The sequence below is a fragment of the Sceloporus undulatus genome, chromosome 3, assembly GCF_019175285.1.
Source record: "Sceloporus undulatus isolate JIND9_A2432 ecotype Alabama chromosome 3, SceUnd_v1.1, whole genome shotgun sequence".
Taxonomy (NCBI): domain Eukaryota; kingdom Metazoa; phylum Chordata; class Lepidosauria; order Squamata; family Phrynosomatidae; genus Sceloporus; species Sceloporus undulatus.
Window position 1 is genome coordinate 10715778 of NC_056524.1, and position 27761 is coordinate 10743538.

Genomic DNA, 27761 nt, shown 5'->3' on the forward strand with positions numbered 1-27761 from the left:
CACATTAAAAAGCAAGAGGTCAAGAAATATTTAAAAGATATGGCTGAATGCAAAAAGTCTTGAGAATGTGGTGTCAAAAGCAAAATAAGAAAAGCATCAGGCTTACTTTTCTGGGCAGCTATTTCACAGATAGGGTACTGCCACCAAGAAATCCTTCTCCGTAATGACCACCTACCTCACTTCTTTGGTGGGAGCACATGGTGCAGGGCTTCTAAATATTATCTATCTATCTATCTATCTATCTATCTATCTATCATCTATCTATCTACACAAATTTGATAGCCACAACAACAAAAATTACAACATCAAAAGACAGTTACAAACAACAATCATTTTACAATCAGACAAACAAATAATAAAAACAGTAGATATGGATAAATCTTCCTTTCTCTGCAGTGTTGGTTTTTCACCTATATGCTTTCTCTCCTTCAAAACCATTGTTGTAATATATTACTTAACATCTTAAAAAGTCACTTTTCTATCTCATCAATTTCCTGTTTATTTTAAATTACTTATAGAGACCTTATACAAAATTATTCTTTAAGTAAAATTAATTAGATACATTAAATAAAGTTTCCAGTTCACTACATCTATTATGGGAAATATAAACAGTCCTATTATTTCATATAACCATGGAACTCAAAATTGTTTATTTATAGGCTCAACTGCTTCACTGTCTTCTTACATGTTTGGAAATTTAAGGTTCATGGGATGCAAGGGTTTTAATGAATCCTCTCTGGGTTTAAAACATGTTGTTAGTCACATTGAGTCTTATTATTTGGGAAAAGGCAGGATATCAATGGATAGGAGAAGGAGGAGGAGAAAGAAGAGGATTGAAACTCTATCCCGCAAACCAAGTCAACATCCTTTATACTTCCTCTAAAGTCTGGAATAAAATCTCAGAAGGGATATTTGTCACGGAAATCTCCAGCAGTCCCTCTGGTAGCCCTGTGAAGCAGAAGGTCTTTCTCACAGTCCTGTCCCAAGCCTTTTAGGGGTTTATACATTAAAAGCAGCACTCTAAATTGTACCCGGAAACAGACTGGCAGCCTGCTGAGGTGTCAAAGCACTAGCAGCATAGGATATGAATCTTCAGTCCCACTTTATTTCCCTAGGCCAGGAGTGGGCAAATTTTGTCCCATGGGCCTCATGTGATCCCCAGGGTGATTTCTGTGACCTCCAGGGTCAAAAACCCTTTTGGCTTCAAAAGGCCCCAAAATGATCTCTGGGGGGTGTGGAGGGCATATCTATGCTCTCCCTTGAAAGTTCAGCTTCTGAAAATGAAGCAGACTTACCACAGCTATGCCTTCCTCCAGCTCAGTCTGACATCCACTTGAGTGCTCCACAGTAGGAGGAAGGAACAGAGATAGCCCCAACTCCTCAAGAAAAGTGAAGACTGTGGTGTCTGGCACAAACACAGCCTCATAGGCAAAATGAGGGTCTGAACACATGCAGCTAGGAAATCCCCTCCTGAAATACAGTTTGCAAATCGGGTGGGGCTGAGTGAACATGCTTTATAAGTCAAGAGGTTTTCTCCCTTTGATTGCTGGAATCAAACTTGATTTCTTTCTCAAGCTTACATTTAATGTGAGATCTGACTGTGATTTATGAGCCTGGATTGTTTCTTGATCCCTTTACTTGATACCTGTAGACTTTGTTTAAGATATACTGCTTCTGACTCTAGATTGCTTGGTTATTAGATACTGCTTGCTCCTTTGGCTTTGGGCTTTCTGACATCCTGCCTGCTGATGCAGTATGAGAAGAGAACAATTTCTGGAAGCCCTCCGGCTCAAAATAATTGCAAAATTGTTCAAAAAAAAAAGCTTGCTCCAAATTGCCTTGTAGAAGGTTACATTCTAAGCTTTGTTGCTAGAATGTTGTTGGTATATTCTGACTTGCTGATACAGTTTTAATAGCAAATTGTCCCTCTATTGAGATTATTCCAGGGTGTGCCACTTGAGGCAGAAGGTTCTGCCTAGTTCCATCATTAAGCATCAAGTTCTTATAAGTGTCTGCCCCATCTCTCCTGATTCCATCTGCCAAGCACCTGGCAGTGTAAAATCCACTATTCCTTAAGTTTAGTAGCTCACAAATTGTTCAAATGTGCCTTAGTAACACATTTGAAACATGTCCTTTCCCTACACAAATGCATCCTGTTTATGAAGGTCAGAACAAATTCCAAGATCTAGATGTCTCATTTTGAAATCAGTGAGAGGTGGTTCAGTTTCCATTGCTAGCCTTAATGAACGATAATGACGTGATGCATGATTAACTGGGTTGATAGCAAGTGCTTAGCAAGACAGATATCCCATGCCATCTAAACAGGACACTCATAAAAACTCTGCCATCTACCAATTTAAAAATGCTTCCTGAATGACAAGTTGGAGAGATCACCTCCATTTCCAGCACCAGCAAACAGGAGGACAGAGAAAACAAGCTGGAACCGTTGTCTCTAGAAGGAAGCTGAAACTTTGAAAGGGGTGATGCCTGTCTTGCAATGGAAAAAAAAAATCTATCAGATATTGGTCCTCTGATCTATATCTTTATTTATTTAAATGTATTTCTGTCCTGTCCTCTAGCATGAGATATCAGGAGCATAAAATTAAAATGACATGAAATAAAATGACATAAAACAAATCCAGATGCAAACAGAATTATCTAAGGGCTCATCCAGGAGCAGTGAAAAGTCTCTGGAAGTATTGAGAGTTTCAAGTTCATTTTGTTTTGATTTTACCTGCATATTTTCAGCCAGCCCAGTAGAGATACATTTCATTTCAGAAAATACTGTGTTAAATTGAACAGATCTAGGAGATAGGAATGAAAAATCCTTGGTAATGTTAGCAGTTCCCAGGAAATACTTTCGGATGAAGAAAGCATCATATGAATCTCCACAATAAAATTAGTTTGTACAGGAACAAAACCTGGGACTTCCAGATACTTTTTTTCTCATCTGGTGGGTGGTGCTCTAATCAGAATTAAAATGTGTTAAATAAATCACTGAGTCAAAAGAGTGCAAACCCTGTATAGGTGCATGTTAAAAAGTATTACAATAATGTTCCGAAGGCTTTAATAAAATGCCAAGTTTAACCTGGGTCCAAAACACACTGCAGAAATTATCCAGTTTGAGACCACTTTAACTGCTCTGACTCAGTGCTAGGGAATCCTGGGAATTTTCTCAAGAATTTTTAGACATCAGGAAAACACTGATTTCCTCTTTTAAAAAAATATATTGCTTCACTTTCTCTCCCCCTTACATGCTTTAAGTGATAGCATCACATAGCCAGAACTGATAGGTTGTATCTGCCCACATAATATAATTTGCTTATGCCAAGTAATATTATCTGATTGGTGTGATCCCTAATTCATTTCCCATGTCACCCTCAAGAAGAAAGAAGAAATCTAAGAAATTCTAAACATTTAGGGGCAATTTCTAATTGTGGTGGTGGTTGTGTGACTCCAAGTAGTTTCCCACTTATAGTGACCCTAAGGCCATTGTAATTCCTGAAGTTTCTCAGGGCTTTTTAGCTTCTCTTTCTTCTTCTTTTTAAATTCAAAACAAAGATAAAATTATGTTTTAAAAATGGCAGGGGGAAAACCACGGATTGGTATCCATGACCCTCCAAGTGTAAAGAGCAAAAATATGGCCTAAACTTTGCTGATTCCATAAAGGAAGTAATGACATTAGCAGTCCTTATATTACTTTTGAAAGGGAAATCTGTGGACATGAGAGAGGGCCTTCTCAGTGACTGCTGAAGTGCTGTCAAATGGCATTAATTCTGCAGTGCTGCAGCAGCCTAAGTCTCAATGGAGGCACTGGATTTTCAGGCTGGAATCTTCTTGGAGTTTTCAATATGCATAACTTCCTCCTATGGAAGGCGCTGAATATTAATCTGATGCAGAAGATTGGCATTCTGTTCAAAGTTGTGGAAATAGAGTTGCACACCATCCCATTGCACATGTAGATGAGCATAGAAGTGTGCATTCAACAGAATATTTCATTATGCATTTAGTTGTGCAGTGTTCCCATTCAATACTAAGGTTGTGCAGCACAGTCAAGGCATAACTCACCATGCAGAGATTTATACTTCTCAGTCCTGATATAAGATCTCAGTCCAAATGTTTAAATGTTTTTATTCATTGAGAGTTTTAATGAGACATTTTGACATATAGTTTTATAATATATAGGCCCGTTACAGACGGGCGTAAAGTACATCCTGGGGATGTACTAGGGTTAGGGAAAGTGCATGCCTTACGCACGCACCTAACCCTAGTACGTCCAAGGTGACATTTACAAAATGGTGGCGCCTATACACATAGCCGCCGCCATTACAACGTCAAGATTGCACCACCTCCAAACGGGGCGGCGCGGACGTGAATCTTTGCGCCCGCATGAGGGTCTGCGCACCCTTTCCGCAGCACTAGAAGGAGCTCCGAAACGGAGCAGCTCCTTCTGCAATTTGCATCGCTGGACAGTCGTTTAGACGCGGTGCCAGCGGACATAAAGGAGGAGAAAGGGACCGAGCGGCCCCTTCTCCTCTCCCGCCGCCACAGGTGTTCTTGGGGCTTGAAGCCCCAAGACACCCCCTTTCCCGCCACGGGCAAGCGGCCTTTTGCTTAGGCCCCGATTGGCGGGGAGGAAAGGAGCACCTACGGGCTGCCCCAGAAAGGGGCAGTCTTAACGCGCCATAATTCACAATTTAACTCCCATGATCCTGCACTGGGAGACATACAAGTTACCTCAACCCACCTTGGAAGTAGTTGTGCTGCCAGGCATCCACAGAGACCTTTAGAAGTCCTGGGATTTCCCTGCAAATGTCAGCTGAAAGAAAATAGATGGATATGTCCCTGCGGATCCCCTCCCACTCCAGAAACATGGAAATGACGGTGGTGGGAGTCTGGCCCTGCATGCATTCCTTTGCTTGCATGCACAATTGCTTACAATATGGCTTTGGGGTGGCATTTTGATCATTGCATGGTGAAAAGAAAATTGTTGACTTCCAAATGACCCAAAATAAGTATGAGTTGAAATGATATACGATGACTGAACGGGAATGCAATACTCTGAACACAAACCATGAGACATTATCAGACGAGGTTTCTGCAGCTCGGATCTGGGGCTTCTGCAGATTGGGCCATTCACATTGACATGATAGGAGACATGTATTTTCATACCTGGTTGCTCTTCTGTTGCCCTTCCGAACTGAGGAGGAATCGAATTGAAGGAAGTCACATGATGGGATTAGGGAAAGGCAAAGTTCTTGTAGTGCGTGTAGCGTGGCAAATTGTAGTTACACCACCGTTGCATACCCTGGAGGATTCAATGATTTGATTGGGACCCTTGACATGTTCAGTGGGGGCACCTGAAGGGCTCTGAACCTTTGCACTTCCAGGGCTTAAGAAGGGAGCCAGGCTCCACTTTCATGGAATGCTAGCCTCACGATGACAGCTAGCCCCTTTTTTCTTCCTCCCTTTCGTTTCCCTTCCCTGGCAGCCAAATTCAACGGACTCTTCAGTGTCACAAAACAGCCCTGAGCCAAATTCATCCACATCTAAATCACTCATATCTAAAAACTCCCCAACACTGGCCCTTTAAAGGATCCCGGACTCAGCTCCCCAGAAGCCTCAGCACTTTTGGCCAAAAATAGACCTGGATTCTGGGAGCTGAAGTCCAAAAGCCCTTAAAGAGCATAGCATATACTATATATAGACTACAACCACACAACCATCCTCCTGTCATTCATTGCTTTCTCTTAGGTGCATCCACAACTGGGAGATAATCCAGTTTAACTCCAGTTTAAACGATCCTGGCTCAGTGCTATGGAATGCGGGAACGGTCGATGTCCAGAGACATTGACCTTCTCTGGTACGAAGAGCTCTGGTGTATAAAATAGTGTGCTCATAGGTGTGTGTCTGTGTTGTAGTGTGTGTTCTGTATGTAGCAGTGTGTGTGTGTGTGTCGTGGTGTGTGTGGGTAATATATATATCTACCACACACACACACCATAACATATGATGTGTGTGTGTGAGTGGTATGTGGTGAGATAGATGTGAGATTGACAGGCGAAGAGGATGTAAGATGTGCATGAAATTGACATTGAGCCTTTTCTGCCAGAGAGCATCTGGTGACATGTGTGTGTGTGTTTGTGTGTGTGTGTTGTGTGTGATATGAGTGGTGTGTATATGTGTGTGTGTGTATGTATGAGTGCTGTGTGCGTATATACTAACAATAGATATGATGTGAGTTGCGTGTGGTGTGTGAGAGAGAGAGAGGGAGAGAGAGAGAGAGAGAGAGATGTTAGAGATTGACAGGGAGGCATGGATGAGAATTGCAATGAAATGACATGAGCCCCTTTTCTGCAGAGAGCTCGGCGTATGTAGTTGTTGTGGTATAGTGTGTGTTGGCATGTATGAGTGGCTGTGTGTCATCATATAGACATGTGGTGTGTGTGGTGTGTGTGTGTGAGTTTGTGCGTGTGTGGATGTGAGAGAGAGAGAGAGAGATGTTGCAGATTGACAGGAGGAAGGATGTAGATGTGCCAGACAATTGACATGAGCCTTTTCTGCCAGAAGAGCTCTGTGTATGTGTGGGTGTGTGTGTATAAATACAGCGTGTGTGTGGTGTGTGTGTGCTGTGTGTGAGTGCGTGCATGTTGTGTGTGAGGAGAGAAGAGAGGAGAAGAGCGAGAAAGATGTGAGATAGACAGGAAGCATGGATGTAGGACGATGTGCATGAACTGACACGAGCCTTCTGCCAGAGAGCTCTGGTGTATGGTGTATGGTGGTGTTATATATGAGTGGGTGGGTATCATGTGTGTGCTGTGTGTATGTAGAGTGTGGTGTGTATATATATAACCATATCATGGTGTGTGTGTGTATATGTGCCGTTGTGTGCGTGTGTGTGTGAGAGCAGAGAGAGAGGAGAGAGAGATGTTGAGATTGACAGGAGGCTGGATGTAGATGGCAATGAAATTGAACATTGAGCCTTCTCTGCCAGAGAGCCCTGGTACCTCGGCCAAACTAGTCACCACCAATAATTATTATTATTAGCAGTATAGTAAGTAGTTATATTTAAAACTAAATTATTAATATATTATATCATATTATTATATTATTAAACTAAAATAACATATGGATCTTGCGTTATAAAAAGCCACCATTAAAACTCGAGGAACACACATACAGGAGGGAGGTTGCGGGCGTTCCTGACTCGAGCAGGCACGGGAGTCCACTCCCTCAATCCTCAGTTTCATTTCTCTCACATCTATTTGCAACACCTTAGTAACAACAATCCTTGGCATAGAAGTACATGAGGATGACAATGGATGGGGCCTCTGACACAGGCACCCTTTGAAATTTGGCTGCCAGGGATATGGTGGAAGAAGAGAGAGAGAGCAGCAAGGCAAGAGGGAAGAAAGCGCTGCTAGCCTGGCTGCTCTGCCAAAGTGCATCGGGGACAAAAGAGAGAGGAAGCCAGAGAGGCGACGAGAGTGTGCCAAGCAGACCCCGGTTGCCCTGAAAGCAAAAGAGACCACTGGACGGTAACATGGGGGCACATTCACATCAGCAGGGCCATCAGGGGAGATTTGCAACCGGGGGTCGCAATCGTGTTTAGATTGGATTCCACACCCAGACCAAAATTCCACAATCAGTCGAATTGAGCGCACAATAGTGAATTGTGTCAATCCACATATTTAGCCGAAACTCGCCAACATCGCCACAAAAATGAGGAGCAGTAAGGATTCAGTTTGCCAAGTCCACGCCCCTGAAGGGGCTCACATTTAAAAGCTACCAGGTATGACAAACACTCTCCTTATCCATGTCCAAATGGCAAATGGCCCAACTCTGCAGAAAGCCCCCTCAGATCTAGCTGCAGAAACCGCGCATAAACAACCAATTGCAACACACTTGGATAAGATGCAATAATGCATTGGTAAAAAGCCGATAGTCCCTTTAGGGAAAAGAGGGAGAGTGCAACTGCCAGCTGGATTAATTCAACTCAAGGAAACGCTGGACCTGCAGTTTGCAAGACCTGAGCAGGACAAGTAGATGACTGTGAACTGGAAGGCCCTCCATTCATAGGGTTGCCAAACAGTCAAAGTCAACTGAGTGAGCAACAACAACATCTGACCTACACGTTATAATCACAAATAAGGCATGCTAGCCACTAGTTTGGAGATATTTTAAATATGTCATAAGCTGCCTTGCAATCTTGGCCTTAGAGAAATGCAGGAAAAATAAATTCAAATACAATTATTTAGATTATTTAGCGTATTTATAACCCGCCCTCAGCCCTAAAGGCTTCAGGCGGCTTACAATTATGGTTTTAATCAGACAGTTCCCTGCCCCTCAGGCTACAAATCTAAAAGACACGAAAACAAAAGAGAAGAAAGGGAATGGGTGGAGGCGAAAAGGGGATGAGTCCAGTGGTTCTTCTCTCCCTCTGAGGCCTGACCAGGCAGCAGACAGGAATGGATTGGAGGAGAGTGCCATTCCCTTCTTCCAGGCAAGTCCCAATGGAGCTGGACCTGCCCTGGCCTGACCTGCCTCTCAGGCCGGATGGAGGTGGGCAGTTACTGGGGAGGCGGATCCCTTCCTCAGGCTGGCTCTGATGGAGCTGGACCTGCCTGGTGAATCCCTCTCAGGCTGGCAGATGTCAGTTATGGAGGGCCGAAGATCCTCCTTCCTCTCAGAGCCTTTATAAATAAATCAGTATTGCGCCATTACCAACCAAGAAGTAACATATATAGGTACATGCATGTTGCTTCCTGATTTGCTACTCATCTAGCTGTGTCTGGTCTGAACGTTCTTACTTAGTGAAGCAAATGGAAGGAGCAACCAAATCCCAGGCATGGCAGGGGGTTGGGAGCGATGTCCTTGCAGTCCTCTTCCAAACTCTATGATTCTATGATTCCCAATGATTCTAGCATTACTATGCATACCACACATGAGGAGCCCAAACTTTCTTTCTCACAGGTTCCAACTAAATTGTCCCACCCGCAATGACTCCCCATGACCATTCCACAGGACAGTTGTTTAATGAAAGCATATGGCTGGCCTCACTCCACAAATCAGGTCTATTCCAAGGGTCAACACATACAGCTTGGTAACATCTTCCAAGTTTAAACAGGACTCTTCCCACCCCTGCTTCATTTGCAAAGCCAGCGATCTACTATCTAAAGAATGACAGGAAAGTAAGGGGGAGAGGAGAGGGAGAAGTCAGACGCCCAATTCATACCACGAGAACCAGCTATGCAGTCCCCACATTCAATGCTAATTGATGTGTCATTAAACTTGCAGAGGAGAGGTTCTGCCTTGTGACAGCATGTTTCTGTGGGCTGAGAACGAACACCACCGAGTAATTAAGGACAAGAGGAATGAAAACATAAGGAAAGGAAACCTTATCTTTCCAAGCATGAAAAAGCCCATCGTGTATACAAAAAATGAATGCATTGCTCATAGCTGACCCCCACCAAAACGTCAAATGGAGCAGGCAGATGTCCACACATACTGACAGGGACAGGACACAAATGCCACACATTCATTTCATCCCCTTGGTTTCCACCACAGCTGTTCGCTACTGCCATCTTAACCTAACCATCACATCATTCATCACTCCACGAGTCCAACTTCTCCTTTGCTCCCTTTCCTTCGCTTCCCAGAAGATATCAATTAATAGGCAATGCCAGCCTGGCTAACCTTTCTCAGTGACTTTGTTAACACAGCTGAAGAACTTCTCAACAGTCACACCTTGGAGCAGAAACTGGCTTGAACAATGTAGGCCAGTACCTGCTCCACAATGGCTAATGAAGACACTCTGTGAAGCACACCAGCAGGTTCATCAGACACTCCCCTATGCCTATCAAAATGGCATTCTGAGTACAGCTGCCTTTGCATCTTTTAGGAAGCAATGTTATCAAGACAAGTAGTCAGAAAAGCTACCATTTTGCTACCTCCTGCTTTTAAATCACCCCAACCTAATGATGGTGACTCAATCAGTCAAGGATGGATGATCAATCAAGTCCAAGCCATGGTTCTGAGCTAAACAGACCTGAGCTGCCTATACATGAGCGGGTTTTTGGGGAAATCTCTCCATTCATAGGGTCCACTATCAGGTATATTTGAGCAAGCTGAATAGGACCCTGTGCCCTTTCACACTGCCATAATTCATAAACTTGATTCCACTTAAACTCCCATGGAAACAATCACTATGGAAAAAAACATGGGGTTTGAAGTCTGTTGAGGCACTAAGATGTTCTGAGAATTCTAAACATACCCTCACCTAAACTGCAAAAACCCACCAAGGTGTTTCATAGCGCCCTACAACAAACATAAATCACAGCATATACATTGATGTAATGGTCTCCAAGTATTGCTGTCCTGCACAGCTAGCTGCCTCTGTTTGTGAAGGATCTTGCTGTTCTTTGCTGTGGTCCAGGTTGCAGTACAACATCCATTCTGGTTCCCAGACAAAAAGGGAACCACCGAGAGAAAGAAGTGCCCCCCCAACAAAGGGAGGGGTCCTTCCTGCAGATCCAACACAAGAACATGGAGGACCAGTCCACCTAGGCATGCAAAAGCACCCACTAGAGCAAAACAGCAACAAAGAAGGAAAGACAGTTTCAGGCTCCTAATACTGTCATACATGGAACTTATCCAAAAACAATTCCACATACGACTGCTGCCATACTGCCAGAAGAAGCAGTTTGACAAACACTTTAAACTGCCCATAGCGCCCATTCTATGGAATCTGGGATTTGTAGTTTGTGGAATAGGTACCAGAATCTCTGGCAGAGAAGGCTAAATATATATAATTTTTTTATTTACGAGGTAGTTATACCAACCAAAACGCGCCGCCCTCAGGCCCTAATGGCTCTCAGAGCAGCTAACAATATTATTTTTAATCAGGAACAGCCCTGCCCTCCAGGCTTACAATCTAAAAGACAACGAACAAAAAGGAGAAAGGGAAGTGGAGGGAAAGGGGCGATGGACGGTCCGATGGCTTTCTCCCCTGAGGCCTAGACACAAGGCAGAGGAATTGGAGGGAGGGGCTCTTCCTTCTTCCCAGCACGTCCACGATGGAGCTGGACCTCGCCGGTGACCCGCCTCTCAGGCCAGCGGGGGTGGCCAGTTATGGAGGGCAGGCAGTCGTCCTTCCCCTTCCGAGCTGCCCCTGCAATGGAGCCGGACCTGCCTGGTGAACTCCCATCCAGAGCCGGCGGGGGGTGGCCAGGTAAGGCCTTCCTTCAGGCTAGCCTAAATAGCTGACAAAATTACAAATTCCAGGAATTTCATAGCACACTGCAGCCATGGCAGTTAAAGCGGTGTCCAAACACCCTCATTCTGCAAATGTATACAGGTCAGTAAGAAATTCCATATCCATTCAATGCGAGGCAGGAAAAACGCAACATTTGCAATTTATATTCAGGCCGCAATACACATACACCACCATTTCCACATCAATATTCACACTAGACCTTTACCTCTTCAGCACCCCATTACCCTTCCAAAGGAAGACAGATTACCTGGAATACAGTAGTATTATACGAAAAAAGGGGGGGGTTGGGGGGGAATCTCTTGTGCTATTTCTCCACATCATACATAATTTCATGCATCTCAGTTCCTCATCCCTAGTTTACATCTTGTTTTACTAACATCAGATTTGATGGTTCTTACAATTCTGTTGCTGTATGCCTTCAAGTCATTTCTACCTTATGGCAACCCTAAGGCAAACCTAGAGAGCCAGTGTGGCAAAATGCTTTGAGAGTTGGATTATGGAGCTTATCGCATGAATTTAAAGTGACTTATACCTGATTGTATAACAGTCATGTTTAATTTAAAATGTTATCACATGCAGCCGCAGCCAGTGATGCAACCTATATGCAGCCACCGATCCCAGCCACACTTATCCTGCGACTTTTCAAAATGGGAGCTTGACATTTTTGAAAAGCTGCTGGTAGTAAGTTGGCTGATGTCTTGGGCTGCATATAGGTTGCACTCATCCACTGCGGGCACGTGATAAACACCCAGTTTTGACTATTTCAATTCACCATCCATTCCAGAAGGATTCTGAGTGAGATAATCTCCGTGTCACAATAAGGAGCCCTGATGGTGCAGTGGTTAAATGCTGGTACTGCAGCCACCCACCCACAGTTGCAAAGTTTTGAGTTCGATACCAGCCAGGGCTCCCAGGGTCGGCTCAGCCTGGCATTCTTCTGAGACGATAAACTTGAGGTACCCGCTTGTTGGGAGCAATTGCTACACATTGTAAACCGCTCAGGGAGTGCTTAAGTGCACTGATAAGCATTATAAAAAGGTACTTGCTGTTGCTGTTGCTACATACTCTTAGCCTAGTGGAAGGCAATGGGAACCTCTTCTGAACAAATCTTGCCAAGAAACCCCATAATAGGTTCACCTTAGGGTCACCAAAGTCAGAAATGACTTGAAAGCACACAACCAAACAAAGACAAACCTATCAGAATGTTTCTTGACAAGATTTGTTCAGAGAAGTTTTGCCATTTCCTTTCCCTGAGGTTGAGAGTGTGTGATTTGCCCAGGTGTGTTTCCATGGTCAAGAAGGGATGCAATCCTGATCATCTGCACAACATAGTCCAACACTCAGAATACTGCACCACACTGGCTTTTTGTTCTTGAAGTATAGATCAGAACATCTAGAATTCTTAGATTAATTCTTAGAATGTAGATTCACAATAACTAGTTAGGATGAGAATGGCATGACAGCAATGGAAAAGTACACCTGGGCAAGGGCTTGCTGGATTCGTTTCTATTTTCATCTTCTTCAAGAGGATGTTAGCAAGCCAAAAATGGCCTGGAGATGGCTTATTTTCTAATTGTTCATGAACTGTGATACACCAATTGATTTACTGAAATTAGTGTTTTCCCAGTGGGGGCCTGGTCCTTTTTTATTTTGTCCCCTATTTGATGATGAATGATGATGATGATGATGATGATGGATGATGATGATGATGATGAATGATGCTAAAATACTGGATTGCTTGGCAACAATAATCAAACAGCTCCTGTTTCATACCTCCTTGTGTATCTGAACCCCAACATTGCCTTGAGAAGATTGCCCTTCACTCATGGATAATAATAACCCCTAACGTGATTGATGATCCATAACATCATTCAGATGTTGCCATCTCCCCATTGTTCTGTCTCCCATTCAGGCTTTCATCGTTTTGCTGAGGTGGCTGGCACATTGAAGATCTCAAAAATAACATCTCATCACCTTTGTTGGTTGCTTGCCACAAGTTGTCCAACCTTGCCTCTCCCATCACTCTGCAACTGACATAGTCTACGAACTAAGAACACTTCCAATTTAACCAGGTTTATTTACATACAGGCTCTGTCGTCTCTCCTGTTATCACTTGCTCGTTCAGTGCATTTTCAATCAAAAGCAAGTAACACTTATCTGTGGAATGGGGAGAAGTGGAGGGGGGAGCGCATCATGGTTTAGACCTGATCATTATTCATGCATTGAAAAAGAGGAGGGAAGAAAAAATTTGAATTGCTCTTGCGTAAGCCTGGTTGGAAGATTGGATTAAAGGGGCCTTTGTAGTCAGCGACATTATCCTCCATTCCATTGATTATTTCAAATTTGAAAATGACTTGTCAGACACGCCAAAGTTCTCACGTTCAAGGGAGACTTTCCATGTCCCAGTCTTAGGAGGAGAGTGAGAGGATGGAGGGGGTGGTTTCCAACTTTATAAAGCTTCCTACGTGATAAAGAAAATGTTGATGGCTCACTGAGCAAAAGGAAAGAAGAAGGCAAGGTGGCCCTTAGTGGGCAGTTTCCTGAGCCTGGCAGCTGACACAACCAAAGGACCCAGAAGGAGTCTGGCCACATGGCCTGGGCAGGATTCATCATTACCGTTTTGACTTCCCTCCTGCAGAGAAACCAGGATGCGCGGTGACTGCCTATTCCATTTAATGTGGCAGCAAAACCTCTCGGGAATGCCCACTTGGGGCCCTGCAGGCTTTCGGTAGTGGGAAGATAAAATAAGGAGTTTGGCAGGTTGATGTTTCCCACAAAGCCACTGAATCATCTGTATTTGCAAATTAATTCATGCAAGGGTTCAGTGGTCTCTCCTGGTGTTATTGCCTGACTGGACACTGGCTTGGGTTTTCACAGCCATGCAGGGATGAAAACAAGGGTTTCATAGGAAATAAAGCACTAATGTGTTGTAAGTAACCTAAAATGGTCGGTCAATGAGAACTCCTTGGCATTTTACTTGCTTGCCTTTTCCCGATTAATAATAGCAACCCCCTTTGAAGGGACATGTCAAGGAAAACCCATCAAATAGGTTTGTCTTAGGGTCGTCATAAGTCAGAAATGACTTGAAGGGACAAAGCAACAACAAGGGACATTGCTAGTGTCAAGGTCTGATTCCCTCATTGTTGTCTTCCGCTGGCCTGAGAGGAAGGAGACTCCGCCCTCCATAATGCCATCCGCCGGCCTGGGAGAAGGAGACTCCGCTCCATAAAGCCATCCGCCGGCCTGAGAGGAGTTCCACCAGGCAGGTCCAGCTCCATCAGGACTAGTCCTGGAAGAAGGAAGAGCCTCCCTCCATCCATCTGCCTGTGGTCAGGCCTCAGAGGGAGAGAAGAACCACTGGACCTCATCCCTTTCCCTCCACCATTCCCTTCTCCTTTTGTTTCGTGTCTTTTATTGTAAGCCTGAGGGCAGGGAACTGTCTGATTAAAACAATAATTGTAAGCGCCCTGAAAGCCATTAGGGCTGAAGGGCGGGATATAAACACCTAAATAAATAGTAAATAGTTAAATACATTTGCTTGTAGCATCTTACATGCTATTAATATGGATGTGGGATAATGTTAATACTGGGTGATGGGATATGCTGGTGTATTTAGTTGCTAAATTGTTGCCTGCATTCCTTTGTGTGTGAAAGGTAGATGTGAGGGACATAAAAGTGCACTGGGTTGGAATGAGGAGTGACCCTAGGAAAGAAAGAAATGAGAGTGCTTGTTTTAATGGTGAATAGTGTGCAAGCCTGCTCCAAATTGAATCCTGTGTATTTAAATTCTATTGTATGACACTGGCCCTTAGTTCTGACAACATATATCTGCTCTAAATTTTAGCTTCTGAATAAGCTTTTCTGATTTACTACTGAACTGAACTGACAATGCTCCTGTACATGACAGCTATACTGAGGCTTGACTTCCTTCCCTAAGGTCATTTTCAGCTTCTTTTTTCTCACAGCTAAGAGAAGTCGGTATGGCAGAGTGGTCTAAGTGCTGGACTACGATTCTGGAGACCAGATTCACTTCTCAGCTCAGCCATGAACCCCACTGGGTGACCTTGGGCAAGTCGTGTGGTCTCAGCTTCAGGGGAAGGCATGGCAAACCTCTTGAACAACTTGCAAGAGAAAAACCCCATGTAGGTTTCCCGGGTCACTAGGGCGGGTTACAGACCTCCATAAAGTACACGCTCCACGCGTACTAGGGTTAGGAAGGGCCATATTAGGGTTATGAGGGATCTTACCTTCCTCACGGGCCCTTCTCCGTAGTACGCGATGTAGCGCGTCGTAAATGGCAGCACCCATCCACATGGGCGCCGCCATTTGACGTCTTGGACGACATAGCGTCCCAGATGTGTCACCACAGCGGAAGTGACAAAACGCCGAGGCGTGCTTCACCCACTCACGCCACCACTCCACGTTTTGAAACAGGCAGCACCATTCGGCCCTCCTTTTTCGCGAGCCAGGAAGCCTCGCGTCTGGCCGCTGGGGCTCTATCCCTCCCGCAGCGAATGGCGCAGCGGGAAAACGGCCACTGAGGCAGTCTGTAAAAACCCGCCTAAAGTCAAAAACAACTGAAGCACACAACAAACACGAGCGGCACGGCAGCACATCTTCAAACATTTGTGGTTTGGCCTTGGCCTCCTCTTTCTCTTCTTCCTCATCTTTGAATCTCAGAATTACAAATTTAGAAGGGACACCCCCCACTGTGCATGAATCCACTGCAAGCACCCTTGAGAGAAAGCCATCAAATCTCTGTTCAAAAACGTCCAACAAAAGAGAACCTACCACCTTCCAAGAAAGTCTACTCTATTGTCAGAGTACTCTTGCCACCATGAAATTCCCTCGTGAATTGCTTTTCTTGTCATTTGAATCCATTGTTTCTGGTCCTCTGGAGCAGTAGAAAACAATTTATTCATTTTTATTTATATATATATATTTATTTCATTTATAACTCACGTTTCTCTCTGGAGGGACCTAAGCTCCCTCCATCTTGACAGTCCTTCATATCTTTAAATGTAGTTATCACCTGTCTAGACTATTGTCCTCCATCGTATCTCTTGAACAAAGAAGGGAGGACTAGACCAACACAGATCTTCTTCCTCCTACCCACTGCCTATACACTTTCCAGTGCCCTTTCCTCCCTTTGACCCAGGTGGGAAACAGAGTGATGGGTAAACCACAGTGAAATCAACTTTCATTTTCCATCTCCCTTGGGAAATATGCAATCTGTGCACTAAATAGCCAAGAGCACCAAGAGTTTTAACAGAGAAGTACTAGAAGAAAGCTCTTATTCTATAAATAAATAAAACTGAATCAGGCAATTACGGTATCATAGATCTTGGGGCATCTTCTCCAAGTAATAGCCTAAGAAGTTGCAAATTTATAAGAAACAAGCTACATTTAAACAACCAGTTAGGGAAATGTGACCAAAAAACAAAACAAAACATATTGAGGTGGGTGTGATGCCCCTAATTAAAAATGGCCCCTTGCCTCCTACACAGAAGTAAGTTTTCCCATGGCTAGGTTAATGGGGTTCAAGTCCTTTTTTGGATCAATCTTTCATGCCAATGACTAACACCTAAACAAGTGAACCAGAAAGAACCAGAGAGCTTTGAACCCAAAGATTCCAGACCTTTTGACATCTCTCTAACTCACACTGTCTGCATGGGCCAAGATACTTTGGGGGCAGTCCAGAGTACCTTGGCCCCAGAGCTGCCCGACCTTCCCCATTACCTGGTTCTCTGTTTTGATGTGTGGGTGACTGTTCACAAGCATACTAGCTATTTGATGTTCTTTTGTTGCCTGTTTTATTGAATCATTTCCTGTATTGCTATGTATTTTATATGTATTATCCTATTATTTCTTAGATTGTACACCATAGGCAGGTTTACTCTTTTATATTTATTATTTTTATGTACAGCGCTGTGCAAATCTACAGCGCTATATAAATAACAACAAAAACAAAAACAACAACAACAACAACAACAACAACAATAATAATAATAATATCCCACTGAACCAGCTGGTGCAGCCACCACCACCATGGGTCACCTCACTCTGAGGTCAGAACAAGGCACCAAAAATCACATGGCTAGGCATCTCAGTTTAATCTCACAAGGAGTGACTGGTAGCAGCAGCAAATTCACTGAGTGGCTCAGCAAAACATACATGTGAACAGCCACCACACTATTTCAGTGAAGGGCTCCAGAACTTCTTGGAAGATGTGGAGTAGAAGGTAAGGCTTTTTAAAATACAGTTTAAGCATGTTATCCCCTGGTACTAGTGCTGAACATGATGGAGGATGTCCAGTCTGTTCACACCAAACCTGGATTTGGGCCATGCAATGTCCAGACTCCTCACAGAGAGGATGCAGGAAGTCCAGTTTATTTGGCCCATGCAGACAAGGCCAAATCCTGGTGGGAAAAATTAACTTCTATGATATTACATAACCATTTCCCACCCTATTTGCTTAAGTTAAGCCTCTGTTAACTAAATTTAGCCTGGTTCACAATCACTAAATATACTCTGTAGCCACAGATTCTTTATCCACAGATTCAAGCATCCAAGACTTGAAAATAATGTAAACCTTGGTTTTTTTTCCCCATTATATATAAGGGGCACCATTTTATTATACTATTGTATTTATGGGGCTTGAGCATCCATGTATTTTGGTGTCCACAGGGAGTCCTGGAACCAAATCCCAGCAGATACCAAGGGCTCATTGTAATGGACAGAGTGGCCTTTTCACATCACTTCTCAATCTTCACTTCACTGGCTAAACACAGTCATCGCACTTAGAAGTTTCCAGATCTTTACCTAAAGTGGTGTTAAAGCTTGTTGATATTCTTCTTGAATTATGATGCCCAGAACTGGATGTAGTATTCCAGGTGAAATCTGATAAAACCCTAGTAGATTAGTGCTTTTATTTTGCTTTATCTGGACACTATAGTTCTGTTGATGCAGCTTAGAATTGCAGTGGCTTTTTTGCTGCTACATCATGCTGTTGACTCATGCTGAGCTCACAGTCTACCAAGACCCTGAGATTCTTTTTGTATCTACTGCTCTCAAACAAGGTGTTGCCCAATTTGCCCATCTGATTTCTTCATATTCATAACTAGTAGTTTACATTTATCACTGTTGAAATTTATTTTGTTTCTTGTCACACAATTCTCCAATTTGTAAACATCATCTAGAATCTTGACTCTGTCTTCTAATGTATTAACAACCCCTCTGAGTTTGTCTCATCTGCAGATTTAATGAGTATGTCCTTTATTCCATCATCCAAGTAATTTACACAGATATTTAGCAAAATTGGGCCCAGGACAGAACCCTGAGGCATCTCACCTGTCACTTCTTTCCAGGATGAAGAGAAGCCATTGGTGCCGACAATCTGGGTTCAGTTCATCAATCAAATACAAATCCATCTAACAGTAGCATTGTCTCATCCATACTTTACCGGGTTGTTTGCAAAAAAAACATGGGGGACATTATCAAAACCCTTACAAAAAAAGAAGATACATGTCTTCTCCTGCTACTTCTCATTTTCTTCTCCTTATGTTTTTATCTCACCTTTTTCTCCAGAACTGGGACTCAAGATGGTTTATGCAAATTTAAATACACATAAAAATAAAAGTAAAGATATAAACAAAGTTATTGTTGAAATGGAGTTAAACGAACTGTACAATTAAAACCATTTAAAAAGAATCCATTAAAAGGGCAAAAGATTAAAACGTTTGTATCAGCTGACTAGCATACATGAAAGGCAGCTGTGGAGGGTTATTTACCAAGTCTAGATGATGATGATGATGATGATTATTATTATTATTATTATTATTATTATTATTATTATTATTTTCCTGTTCTGTCTTCAATCAACTTAAAAAATAAACTTAGGGTTGTTGTTTTTTACTAGCATCTACTTTACTAGTAAGATTTCATAGAATCCTAGAGTTGGAAGAGATCTCAAGGGCCAGCCAGTCCAACTCCTACCACACAGGAACTCACAATCAAAGCACCCCCAACTGATGGGCATCCAGCCTCTGTTTAAAAACCTCCAAAGTAGGATACTTCACTCCAAAGGAATGCGTTCCACTGCTGAACAACTCTCTCTGTCAGGAAGCTCCTCCTAATGTTTAGCTGGAATCTCTTTTCCTGTAGCTTGCATCCATTGTTCTGAGTCCTACTCTCTGGAGCAGCAGAAAACAAGCTTGCTCCATCCTCAATATGACACCCCTTCAAATATTTAAACAGGAATATCATGTCACCCCTTAACCTTCTCCTCTCCAAGTGGAAAATATCCAGTTCCCAAAGCCACTCCTCATAGAGCATGGTTTCCAGTCCTTTCAGCATTTTCATCACCTTCTTCTGGACACACTCCAGAGTAGATATAGAGCAGTTATTCCTGCTTTGTAGACATAAGCTCACAGCACTAGACTGATATCCAATGCTAGTGTAAATATGAAATATTCTTATAGATTTAAACATTGGGCCTGCAGCCACCGCTTTTCTTTTTTTTCTTTTTTCTTTTTTTGGGGGGACACATTGGAGCCACAGCAACTGCATGCCGCAGCCCCAATCTGGCCTTTTCATGGCAAAAAAAGGAGCCTCAAAAAGCAGGTCCTTTTTGTGCCATGACTTTTTGGCACTCTTTTGGTGCTGCATCATCTGGACACAGCACCAGAGGAGCTCAGTGATGCCACCCACCATCACACTGGCATGGAGGCAGAGTTGGGACATGCATTGTGCTAACACCAACACCACCCCCACTCTGCCCCCATGCTGGCCTTTGATGTCACTCTGTAGAGCCCCATTATTACCATTTTGTGGAAGTTGTTGTTTTTGTTATCCCAACAGATCTGGTCAAACACCAGGTAAATAAATAATGAAATAAATAAAGACCATTTCCGTGAAGACTGTCTCTCAGGTCTCACTTGTTAACTATTGTCAAATGAATGAGAGACCTCCATGAATGAGAGACCTCCAGGTCACCCTGTCATCAATAGCCCTGCTCAGGTCTTGCAAACTCAGGGCAATGGCTTCCTTAATTGCATCTCACTACCAGCAGTGATCCCAGGATAAGGAAATGAAGTCAGAATCAGGGCTATTCTGTTGGGCCCCTCCTCATTCAGAAGCAATCCCAGAAGGTTTCTGTGGTAGCAGGTCTTCTGGGGGAAACAGGAGTCTTTTCAGTTTGAGGCAGAAGCTAGCAAGCGCGCTTAGGAGTAGCATTAATCTTAAACCTCTATGGCTGCAATAGAAACCCAGGAAAACTTGGGCGCGTTACAGATTGCCCCTTTGGGGCGGCCTGTAGGCACTCCTTTCCCCGCTGTATCGGGGCCTCAGCAGCCACAGCGGCAGCCTCCGAGGCCCCGATCCACCACTTTCCAGGCCACGGGGAAGTGGCAAAGGCTGCTTCCCGTGGCCTGGAAAGGGGTGTCCTTGGGGCTTCATGCCCCAAGGACACCCGACGGTGGCGGGAAGGAGGAGAAAGGGGCCGCTCAGCCCCTTTCCCTTGCATCACTGGGCAGCTGTCTAAAGGCTGCACCAGTGACGCAAATTGCGGCAGGAGCTCCGTTTCGGAGTTCCTTCTAGTGCTGCGGAAAGGGTGCTCAGCGCCCTCATGCGGCACAAAGATGCACGTCTTCCGCCACGCCACCCCATTTGGGGGTGCAGCGCGTTCGTGACATCGTAATGGCGGCCCCTATGTGTATAGGGCGCCGTCATTTTGTACGTCCTGGGGATGTACTAGGGTTAGGTGCGTGCGTAAGGCACGCACTTTCCCTAACCCTAGTATGTCCCCAGGACGTACTTTATGCCCGTCTGTAACAGACCAATGTAATTCAATTTGATGTGATGCATGTAACTTGTGGTGGTGTGCTTGTATGCACATACAAAGAGACACCCAAACACAAGTTCAGGTGTCAATTTGATACACAGATACCTAGAAATAAGACCCATTGGCTTAATTGAAGGCACATTCCTCAACACTGAAGTAAGCCCTCTTGAATGAAATGGAACTTATTTTTCCTTTTCTATCTTTGCATTCCTTCTCTTTTTAAAATAAAGTGTTTCCAATAAAACCTGAGAAGGGGGAAACAGCCCTTTAGTTGTTTATTTGCTTCCAGATTTCTTTGTCAGAGAATCCACTTAACTAACCCTTTCCCCAGAAGATGAATAAATTCTCAGATGTCCTTTCAGGAAGAGCAGGAAATATTGAAGCAGCAGCATTTTTGAGCCTATCACCCCAGGAAATACATATACATAACTGTGTAGATAGATATCTTCTTGGGATGTGTGGTTATTTGAGCGTCCTTGATAATAACGGAGTCCCACAGCTATTACCTCTACGCGAGATGGATATGACTTGTAAAACATTGTAGCAGAATTGTGTGTCATGAATATTGTGGCTGTGCAGAGGATTATTTTAGATTCATTGTCCTGAGGGCTGCAAGCCATTTGTGTCAGGGCTATAGACACACGAAACACAATATTGAAGATGTTCATGGGATCCCTGAAGGTCATCTCTTCCTGTTTCTGGCCCCTTCTCTTTGTCAAAACAGCATACTCTAGAACACTTCATCTACACTGTTCTGCAAAGCTTTGTCAACTACTAATAGTAGTAGTAACATTGCCAGACAGACTATTTAAACAATCCACTGAGGAATTGTTCAGCCATCACTGAGCTACTTACTTCACAGCATTACTGACAATTATAGCCAGGGAGAAATTAAAGCCAAGGAGAAAGAGAGATAGAAGTTTTGCCACTATTTATTCACTTATATCCAGCATTTTCTCCTGGTGTAGAACCCGAGATGGCATATAATGCTGAAACAAGACAAATCTTTGAAAAACATGATAAGAAAAAAGTTAAAATGCAAGTTGCCATATTAAATTGCCATTACATTTTTCAAAGCGTAAAATCCTTTGAAAACGTGGTAACAGAGGGGTGAAACAGATGGGCTAAAAAAAGTGGTTTCAAAGCACTTTGAAGGCAGGGCATTTAGATGACGCATGCCTCCAAATCCACTGGGTGACTTTGGGCAAGTCACACTATCTCCGTTTCAGGGGATGGTAATGGCAAACCTCCTCTGAAAAAGCCTGCCAACAAAACCCAATGATAGGTTTGCCTTAGGGTCACCATAAGTCAAAAATGACTTGGAAGTACAAAAGAAAGAACAAAATAATGTAAACAAGGTGCAGTCAGCTGGGGAGGGGGGATTCAGAGTTTATAAATAATGTAGACAAGTTCTTGGTCACTCAAAAATATGATCTAATGTATCATTTGGTACCAAGTTCCTTTTATTCTTTCATTATTATCTTTAAAGTATTAACAGGGAGGAGTTTATATCTGATTGTTCACTCTTTGGGGCAATATAGATGGTGGTTAGTGTGGGAGAACTAAAGTAATGATTTTTTTTAATGAAGATAAAGTAATCTTTTCCTACACATTGATCCTATTGTAGCTGTAATCTTATATGAGTGGCCTATCCATTTTGTTCAAGTGTATTGGCTTGAAATTGTTACCCATCCTGGGCTTTTGATATGAGTTTGGATCAAAATTGAAATAAATGTATTTTTTTTCCATTTCCATGTATTCTCAAAACTGATGGAAACTTTGACAGTCTTTTTCCTACCCCACTCCACAGCCTCAATCATATATCACCAAAAAAAGGCTGACAGCATACCATCAATAACCCGTGAAACATGATAGTTAAAGAGGTAATTATATATCATTCTCGAGCGAAACTCTTTAATTTTCATAAAGAACATAGGTAACATTTTGGGGCACTCAGGAATCATTTTAGCTACTTAACATTCTCTCCTAATGTCCTTGACAGCCAAAGTATGGTGCTAATACTTCTCCGCTCTGCAGATCTGATCCTGGAAATACAATTAATGTGTGATATTGGCTGATATTTTATCACAATAGCTTAACTCTCTCCCTTCCCTACCCTGCAAAAACTGAGATATGGAACTGAATTGTGGGTTATTTCCTGTCTTGGCTGCTAGCCATAATAATTCCATCCAACCAGACATTATGCTACTGAATCAAAGTCTGAAAACTTATTATTTTTTGAACTACATTTCCCACACTCAAAGTTCCTGGCAGCATGCCTTTGGAAATCAGAGCTAGCAAAAGTTGCCCTTTCTTTTCTTTTCTTTTCTGTCTCTTTTTTCTTTCACTTAAAAATACAACTTCAGCCAACATGGCCTACTGGTTAGGGGATCTGAAAAATGTAGTCCAAAACGTAACTTCCAACCCTGTACTAAAATCAGTTGGTGTGAGCAATACTGGAGAGATTTGTTGCTTTCTAGTCTCCATACAGACTCCCAAGATATCTGAGTGGCCATTTTGGGAAGGCAGATTTGATTGGAAGTAAGCCATTGGTTTATTGCTAAAGAGACTTCTTGTGTCACATTTGTGTCCTGTCACCATCATACAGTGACCACTAAGGGCTGAAATGTCAGAGCCATAGGCCATGTTAGTCCTGGTATATCAGTATGCAAGGGATCTTGTAGCACCTTTGACACCCTTGTGGGTTGAAAAGAGAGTCGTAGCATGAAGGTTTTGTAAGACTTGGTCTATTTCCTCAATGCAATGAGGGGAGGAAGAGACTGGAGTGCTGTACAGACTGGCAAAACGCGGGCCGGAGTGGGGGCATGTTGACCCAGACACTGGATGCCCCAACTCCTCCCCAGATGCTGGCGTTCATGCCACCCCCTGATGCATATGTGGGCAGTGGTCACACCCGCTTCTTCAGTCACAGCAGTTAGTCGTGGCTGCACCAAGGATAGAGGTGAAAAGCTGCCGACTTGTGCATGGCAAAGAGGAGCGTTTTTGCTGCTTTAAGAAAGAGCGCATTTTGCCGGGACTAATTTTGTGGGGCGTGCAAAGCACTGGACAGAAACTGATTCTGGCATTGAAAGGAGGGGGGCAGAACATATTGTCAGCCCCATTGGGGCTCTACAAACCATGCTGACAAAGCACACACACCCCCACCCCTTTCAGCACCAGATCAGGGCCATGGCAACTGTACACCATGGCCCCATCTGGTGCTTGGCCAGCTCTAAAAAAATGGGCAAATGCTGCTGCTGTCCTTTAGAGCAGGTAAAAGGTGCCCTTGACCACTGACAACGGTACTTTTCAGTGCTCCTTCGGCTTTAAACACCATGGCAAAGAGCGCTGTGATGCTGGCGCCATTATACAATCAGGTGGGCAGGCTTGACACCAGCATGGGGGTGGCAGTGGGCGTGTGTGTTGCCCAAACCAGTCTGTACAGCCCGCTCGGTTCAATAGCAATTCCGGTAACATATTTATTCACTTATCAGTGAACTTGCAGCTCGCTAGCAGTTTACAATGTGTAAGCCAGTTGCCCCCAACAAGCTGGGTACGACATTTTTACTAACCTACAAAAGGATGGAAGCCTGAATGGACCCTTGGAGCACTCATCTAGGAGGTAATTTACGAACGTTGTGGCTGCAGTACAGGAATTTTAACCACTGTGCTACTAGGGCGTACACTACATTCTTTCACATAGATGTTTATCACACTATACCTTATAGTGTCTACTACTATTCTACTTTGATGGCTCTAGCTGCCTCCGTTTGCATTCTGGGATTTGCCAGTTTTAAGGAGGGGTATTTAGAATCTCAGGCAGAGAAGTTTTCTGCCTGGAGGGAATTCTAAATATCCCTCCTTAAAACGTGCCAATACCAGAAGTGCAACAGGAAGGCAGCTAGAGCCAGTCAAAGTGGAATAGTAGCACTATGAGAGTATAGTGTGATAAACGATCAAGGACAAGTTTCCTTTTGGCAACTAATGGCTGTAGGCGGTGAAGTGACTCAGGGCCACATGCTCCAGGATGACTCTCACTGACCTAAGGCACCCACCTGCTTCTCCTTACCTAGTAGTGATTAATAAAATCATCTGAGTCCAAGTTGGTTTCAGTTTCGCTTGGTCAGCAGTATTTTAACCATGTATGACAGGCTTTATCCTTGTGGTCTTGATGATCCTGCTCTTCGTTGTTTCCTCAGGGCCAGCTCTGACCTTTAGGCGAGTGTGCATGGACATCCAGAAGGAGTTGGTGTGAAAGGATATGAGGGGGACTGGGTGATCGTAGCATGGCCTGCCATGGACTTCAAACTACAGGTTTGTTGGTTCCCAAATTCAAGAGAAGAGATGCTGTTCCGACTCACCATTGTAGAAGTTAAAATACAATTTCTGTTCAACTTTATACCTTTTTTTTTTTAACATTCCAATGAAATTGTCATGGATGCCAACAAATTAAATATTGCGGATTGAACTCACTTATTCTTTTTTCCTCAATGTGCAGATTAAGCATATCAGATATTCTGCTCAAATGTCTGAAAAGAATGAGTACTGTATTGAATCTTGCTCAGGAAGGATTTATAAAAACTTAATACACTGGTGGATAGTGCTTCAAACATTGTAAGGATTTTTCTTAGCTCCACTGAAGGTTTTGATGGCCAGCAACTGACTAGCAAGACGTGCTTTGTTCTGTGCTCTTTGTTATTCTGAATGCTAAAAAAGCTTTTCTTACAAATGGCTACAAGTACTCCATGTTTGCAAATGGGATGTAATCTATGGATTGTTCACTAAGGGAAATTTGGTGGATTGCTGGATATACAATGCATTGGGAAACTGTGGTTTTGGTTTGTGTTGCCCTGATGGTTTCTGATCATGATTCACACATACACTCTATCCACCACACAGCACTTGCATACATTGCCCCAACGTTTGTGGTCCCAGTTTATAACATAAATGCGACACCCCAAGTGGACGGAACTAACAAAAATGAGGAACTCTGACAGTAATTGTATGCTGTTTCTAGAGAGGCGCCAGTCGGAAAGGAATTGTCAGAATGGCAAACGTGTTGGACCTGCTTTAGACCTCGATCTCATCCTGTTCTTGGACGCGCCAACCCCCCATATCTCCTGGATATTCCCCAATCTCGGTTTTGCTTTTGGACAGCTTAGCACAGGCTGATCCTGGTTGGTACTTGGGGCAACCACCAAGAAATACCAGGGATCTCAGGGTTAGGGGCTGGGCGGCCTTAACAAGAATCCTGGCCATCCACTTCGCAGGCCGGGATGGTGACCAACGTCCAAGCCATCTAAGCTAGATGGACTAATAGCCTGACTCATGTATGAGGCCAGATGCCTTATGTTCCTATACTTCAGACACGGCTTTTGTTTTTTTTTTTTCCCCCCAGGGTCTAAGCTAGAGTTTGCTAGCTGGGTGGTTCTGCTCCATTCTCGCTGGGCCGATCAGAGGCTCTACGGTGGTTGTAATTGTCCTTGTGTACTTCTTATTCCTCTCCGGTCCCACCCATTTATCAGCTATGCCTGGCAAGAGCTTTTTAGAAGAAGGACGCCATCACTGTCAATTTAGGGGGGCCTCCTTCAATTCTTAAAAACACACAACAGAGCAGCGCGGGAGCCAGTTGGTTGTTTTTTTTGCACTTGCAAAAATGTTGTTAATTGTTTCCAAGGCCTGCATTCCCACGTTACGAAATTGAATTCTGTTTCCTTTCCGAATCGATATAGATCCGGTTTTTTTGGTTAGGCAGAAGGGAGCATCCATTAAACTGACATTCGTCGTTGCCGAACAAAAGTCATCTTCCAGAGCACCTTTTTCGCCTTGGTCAGCCCAATGCTGCCCAGTCAGGCAACTCTGCTGAGGGGAGTAAAAGAGGGGCAAGAGACGGCCGCCAAGCCAGTTGGAGGTTGGAGGGTTCCCTTCCCCACACCCACATGATCTCACTTCCAACCTTCCATGGGCTGGGGCCAAGACAGGAGGTGCAGAAGAGCGGGCAATGACCCAGTGTGGCTCATGGAGGGGGATCACAGGCTTTCTCGCAGGAGAGGGGAGGCCATCCCTGTGCACTGGACACTGCCACGCGGGGCCCAGCTGCTCCCTTGAGGTTACTGGCAAGGTTTAGTTGTGTACCCCTGTGAGGAAGAAGAAGAAAATAGTGCGTTAGGGAAGGCCAGTCGGTGGCCAGCTGTTGGCCATTTGACAACAATCACATTTGGGTGGTGGATGGAATAGGTCCCCGGAGGAAGACGACGGAAGTCAGAGGAGAAGAGAGAAGAAAGAGAGACAAAAAAAGCTTGGGAAAAAAGGAAGAGGGGACGCAAGGGCCCACCTCAGCACTGCACAACTCACCCATTAGATGCAAGAAATGGTCAACAATTACATCACAGGGACGGCAGATTTTTTGAATCCACACTTGTGTCACACTTCGGGGCAAATTGCCCTTTACTGGCTAAAAGAAACAGAGAAAAAGAAGAAAAAAAAATGAGTGTCAAAGAACACAAACACGTATTAATGGTGATATGGGTGATATGGGGATATGGGGGGGGCCCTCTCTATGATGGGGGGCCACATGGGATGGGTAGGGGGGGGGAAATGGGGATGGGTGGGGATGGGGGGGATGGGGGAAATGGGGCCCCTCTC